Raw genomic sequence first — 6670 nt, 5'->3', positions numbered from 1 at the left:
GTAAAGCCAAGCTAGAATAAAAACTTGATTTTAATACCCAACTGTGTCCCCTGTAACACTGTTTTTCAAATAAATGCATTGGCTCAATGAAGGGGTTAAAAATAAAAGGTCAAAAGTTGGAAAAAATGCTAAATTAACAAGCGGTTGCAGACTTTTGCATACCACTGTAGTGTGGCTGCGTTTTTATAGCGAACACTTCTCTTCACAAGCTGTGCAATACCATTTAACATTTGTTATGTGTTTGAATTGGCTCTTGGTCATGCCAGTACAGACACGGTGTTGCCACCTCTGGCATCCATCACAGAGTATCTACAGTGGGATTAACAACATACAGTATAGGACAAGTAGTCATATTTTCCCATCTATCAAATGACTACATCAATTTCCTCACCCAGTCACCATCTTTATTTTGAAACTGTCCACACCATTGGCAGGCCTCCTCAAGAGATACTGTAAGGAAATAAGCATGAACTTACTGGTGAGCAGGCATTCATCATTATACTTATCACCCAGTTTGCCAAGCATGTTCACACACCTTTCTGACTGACTTTGCCTGAGTCACTTGCCCTTTATTGTGCTGTTGTGGGTTTTTTTCACTGTAACACAATTCAGTCTTCAAATGACTTTTACACATACCGTGTGATGTTATCTGTCATTGCAACCACAGATCCATTCCTCTCACATTGTTTTTTGCATTATCTCAAATTAGTTCTACCCCTGATTTTTCAGACTCAGAGTCTGTGAAAACATAGCTAAAAGGCCCTTCTGTCAAAAGGGGCTGACAGACATTCGCTATAGTCATGTTAATATAATATAATATAATATAATATAAAATTCTTTAAAACCTGTTAAGTCTAAAACTGTAAGAGTAGGTGTACTTGTTTACAAGACAAAAAACAAAAGTTGTCTTACATAACTTTTGTAGTATTTGAAGGATTTTATACCCCATTTTAAGCACAACTGTACAATTGATTAACCCTGCCCATAACAGCCTTTTACCCCTAACTGTGCAGTATCTGTATAAACTGGACACATCTGGTTTGACGGCCCCAAAGAGCTTTGGTAAGTTAAAGTTTACCTTGCCTTATGTTTCTGTTACAGTTTTTCTGAATTGCTAAAAGACTAAACCTCATTCTTGGAACAAAACTTCCAATTGCCAAAACTCATTTATTGAATCAATCACTCTTTTGGTGAAACTTTAAACACAATTTGCAGATTTGAGCAAAACTCTAAACACATTCCCATTCATCAAAACACATTTTGCACTGTGGTGAACTTTGATGCAAAATAGAAAACACAGGCTGCAGAAGTTCAGCACAGCCACCATACAGTAGTCATCACTTAAACACAATGACTCAAAACTGTTCACACATGTTTCTAAACATGAGAAGAAGCCAAAGAGTGACTAGAACATACAATATGTGCTAGATGAGAGTGCAAGTGCCACTGGTGAGTTGAATTTCGACATCAACGTACAGATGGGTCACACAGAGGATTCTTCCCGCATCACCCAGCAAGGTGTCCCTATTGCTCACTACCGACAGTTACCATACTTATGACCAGAGACCCACACAACAATTACGTTTCAAACTACATTTTCACACAACTTCACATTATATATGATCGTAGAGCTAAATTATTCCCTATTAGTTATGAAAGATTATAAAATTTTTTACTTACACGGTCACTATACCCTTCTTAGAATGCATTTCCACCATCGCTGATGTATTTACCCGGGACTAAGCTTCTAACTACAGCTCGTGAGTTGTTCGAACTACGCAACTTAATGACTGTGTTTGCGAACGTTCGTTCGAACTATACATATGGTCTTGGGAAACGCACCCCAGAGCGGAAAGGTTAAGGAAGAGCTTTTTCCCCCAGGTCATAATGCTCCTAAATCAGGACAATACTCAATGCCTCTAGGTGCTGCTTCACCCTGTCCAAATCATTGGCACATACCTCAGGCCTCTTCCACATTGCACTTATATACCTCTTACCTATCACTTATGTATAGATTATGTACAGCTGAACATTTCATATATTTTTTATCTTATTATTTTTCTTATTTTTTCTATATTTTGTTACTCTCTTATCATGCACAGCTGCTCAGAGTGACCAGGGTTACATTCCACTACATGTTGTATGTGTACAACTGTGTACGTGACGAATAAACCTTTTGAATCTTCATTCTTCAATCTTGAATTTTCGTAAAGTACAAATCCGACCTTCCTGGCAATATATCACATGTCCCGGGGCAGGATTTCTACGTGCCACTTGAAGATTATTTATGGCAGCTTCCCCATGGTTACAGTGTACAGGGCGAAATGCACATTTAGAAATATTGCCCCGGGCACTTTCATGCATTTTCGTATAGTACAAATTGCCAGCTTTCCGGCAGTATATCACATGTCCCAGGGCAGGATTTCTACGTGCCACTTCCGTGGACTTTTAGTTGAAGATTATTTATGGCAGCTTCCCCATGGTTACATTGTACAGGGCGAAGTGCACATTTAGAAATCCTGCCCTGGGAACTTTCATGCATTTCCATATAGTACAAATTGCCAGCTTTCCGGCAGTATATCACATGTCCCAGGGCAGGATTTCTACGTAGCACTTCCGTGGACTTTTAGTTGAAGATTATTTATGCCAGCTTCCCCATGGTTACAGTGTACAGGGCGAAGTGCACATTTAGAAATCCTGCCCCGGGCACTTTCATGCATTTTCGTATAGTACAAATTGCCAGCTTTCCGGCAGTATATCACATGTCCCAGGGCAGGATTTCTACGTGCCACTTCCGTGGACTTTTAGTTGAAGATTATTTATGGCAGCTTCCCCATGGTTACATTGTACAGGGCGAAGTGCACATTTAGAAATCCTGCCCTGGGAACTTTCATGCATTTCCATATAGTACAAATTGCCAGCTTTCCGGCAGTATATCACATGTCCCAGGGCAGGATTTCTACGTAGCACTTCCGTGGACTTTTAGTTGAAGATTATTTATGGCAGCTTCCCCATGGTTACAGTGTACAGGGCGAAATGCACATTTAGAAATCCTGCCCCGGGCACTTTCATGCATTTTCGTATAGTACAAATTGCCAGCTTTCCGGCAGTATATCACATGTACCAGGGCAGGATTTCTACGTGCCACTTCCGTGGACTTTTAGTTGAAGATTATTTATGGCAGCTTCCCCATGGTTACAGTGTACAGGGCGAAATGCACATTTAGAAATCCTGCCCTGGGAACTTTCATGCATTTCCGTATAGTACAAATTGCCAGCTTTCCGGCAGTATATCACATGTCCCAGGGCAGGATTTCTACGTGCCACTTCCGTGGACTTTTAGTTGAAGATTATTTATGGCAGCTTCCCCATGGTTACAGTGTACAGGGCGAAATGCACATTTAGAAATCCTGCCCCGGGCACTTTCATGCATTTTCGTATAGTATAAATTGCCAGCTTTCCGGCAGTATATCACATGTCACAGGGCAGGATTTCTGCGTGCCACTTCCGTGGACTTTTAGTTGAAGATTATTTATGGCAGCTTCCCCATGGTTACATTGTACAGGGCGAAGTGCACATTTAGAAATCCTGCCCTGGGAACTTTCATGCATTTCCATATAGTACAAATTGCCAGCTTTCCGGCAGTATATCACATGTCCCAGGGCAGGATTTCTACGTAGCACTTCCGTGGACTTTTAGTTGAAGATTATTTATGGCAGCTTCCCCATGGTTACAGTGTACAGGGCGAAATGCACATTTAGAAATCCTGCCCCGGGCACTTTCATGCATTTTCGTATAGTACAAATTGCCAGCTTTCCAGCAGTATATCACATGTCCCAGGGCAGGATTTCTGCGTGCCACTTCCGTGGACTTTTAGTTGAAGATTATTTATGGCAGCTTCCCCATGGTTACAGTGTACAGGGCGAAATGCACATTTAGAAATCCTGCCCCGGGCATTTTCATGCATTTTCGTATAGTATAAATTGCCAGCTTTCCGGCAGTATATCACATGTCCCAGGGCAGGATTTCTGCGTGCCACTTCCGTGGACTTTTAGTTGAAGATTATTTATGGCAGCTTCCCCATGGTTACATTGTACAGGGCGAAGTGCACATTTAGAAATCCTGCCCTGGGAACTTCCATGCATTTCCGTATAGTACAAATTGCCAGCTTTCCGGCAGTATATCACATGTCCCAGGGCAGGATTTCTACGTGCCACTTCCATGTTTCAATATAACAGATGCTTTAATTGCAATATCCTTTTTCTTTTATTTATTTCGTGTATTAATTCTGATAAAATGGCTTGTACAGTGGCAACCACGTTTCTACGTAGATATTTCACAGGAGTGCTTTCAAGCTGTACAGTATAGCTGTACTTATATGAGAAAATTTAATCAGATAACACCAAAACAGTTCAATAGTGCTTGGATGTGAGACCTACAGAAATACAGAATTACAATAAAATACTGACATGTTTGGTGAAAGACATATTTATTTATTGATTTATTATTATTTATTTTATTCGTCAGGAACAGGCATCCATGAACAGTGACGTTGGTAGCCATGGACATCCACGTCTGTCTGACGGGACAAGAGAGGGGAAAAATGCAGATTATCCTCGACCAGAGAACGCTCAACAGATAATATATAGAACATTTTCACATGTTTAACAAATTAACAATGAAATTAATGTTAACATTAAGAACAATACGATTTCAGACAACCGTATTGTACTGACTGCGCAGTTGCACCGCAATGCTGAGCTCCTCCTTTGTTTACGTCCGGCGGAATCCGCATTTTACCCTCACCCGTTGAATTGTGAAGGTTATACCAGATTGATGCTAGTTGTTACTTGCTGTTCATATCGCGGCATCCTGAACTGGTAATAGATTAACGTTTTAAACGATAAACTCAGTAAATCACTGGGTTAGGGTTGTTTATTACCAGGAATGTGGTGATTGACTTCTGATCCTAAAATAGCCTAAAATAAGTTAAAAAACAATTAATCTATTATAGTACTAACATAAGAACTAAAGACTAAGATAAAATAAACTAAGCCTAGAATTTAAATGGAGCTTGAATTAGATTTTGAAATTAAATAGGTTACGGAAAATTAATAACAGTAAACTGGTTATTTCCTTATCCAAAAAGAGAAAGGGGTGAAACCTGAGTTCTACATTTAATTGTAAGGATGTCTATGTATGTCATGTTAAATGTTTGTGAAGGCCTTGCCTGGTACCAATCTTATATCCTCATTGCTTTAGTTCTTTTTGGGTTGTCCCTTTTTCCCCTTATAAATTAGCCGGCAGTTTAAAGCTAACTCTTGGGTTGTGGTGTGTCATTATTATCTAACTATAACTGCTCCCCGAACCTAGAGACTGGTCCTATTCGTAGTAAGTGCTACATATGGCTGACTGTCAGAGGTGAGAATGGTGACATGATGAATGATGGAGCAGACGGTTTTTTATATTTTTTTTATTTTTCATTTTTATATCTTTACCACATTCCAAAATATATAATGGCCCCAAAGAAGCAACATTTTCACGGTATTGATGTGGGACTCAGTACAAAATGCTTGTGCTCATGTGTCCTTATATGTTGATATGACAGTGAAGAATCTTGAATCTTGGGATGAGCGTCCAAACCCACTGAGTCTCACACAGCCCCCAGTATGCATTACGTCCTGTGTGCATATTAACCTGCTTCTTTACATGGAGAAATGTCTTCCTAAGCGTGCAAAGCCATTGTGAAGGCTTTTAACTTTTTATTATGATTATTATTATTATTTTATTATCCAACGACTCACAATGCCGACCAACTCCAGGAACTGAAGGATTCTCTCGTTGTGATGTTTTATGTGCTTTGAATATTATGTTTTATTTTCTTTACTTTTTTTGCTGTTGTCTTAAATAAACCGCGTCTGCATGTTTGCCGATTCAGATGTCACTGTGAGGTAAAGCACAGCACAGCCGTGACGTGGGGCTGCTTCTGGGGCCGCTTCTGGGGCCCTTTGGCCTTTTCACACTCATTCGGCACCAGCTCTGTGCTCACAGACAGCCGACTGTCTGGGCTAATTGCTCTGTCAGCCGGTTTACAGGGTCTGTAAGCTGGATTTCAGCCCATTAGAGGAGATGTGGGGCAATGAGGCTCCTCCGAATGCACAGAGCTCTTCTTGTCTTTGGGTTTTCTGTGTGTAGTTTGCTTTTTGGGGTTTAGATTATGTTTGTTCCTCTTCATGAGACCTCGCCCCCCATCCTGTGTTTGTATGTTGAGTAATAAACTCATTTCTGCTCCTTTGACCTGCCTTGTGATTCGCTTCCACCCAACACTGTCACAATTTTGAACAAAAATGTTTGTTTGCATTTTTCAATGTAATGAGCTGAAGTCGCCCGCAGCCTCCTGCCTACGAACGCCAGCGACTGCCTTAGCAAAGGAGCTCAGGCGGCTGGCAAATGGCCGAGCGCCACACAGCAGCCCCGCACCTGGAGTGTCCCTCCAGCTCCTCCTGCTCGACCAGCGTGGCCACGATGGGGCCCATCGGCACTTTGTCGGTGAGGGTTAGGGTTAGGGTTAGGTTTAGGGTTAGGTGTAATAGGGTTAGGGTTAGGTGTAATAGGCCACGGTGATGGGGGACAGGATGAGGCGGCTGGCCATGGCGCTCATCTGCTTACAC

Source organism: Paramormyrops kingsleyae, chromosome 19 (genome assembly GCF_048594095.1).
Source record: "Paramormyrops kingsleyae isolate MSU_618 chromosome 19, PKINGS_0.4, whole genome shotgun sequence".
Lineage (NCBI taxonomy): Eukaryota > Metazoa > Chordata > Actinopteri > Osteoglossiformes > Mormyridae > Paramormyrops > Paramormyrops kingsleyae.
Note: the sequence above shows the minus strand (reverse complement) of the source record.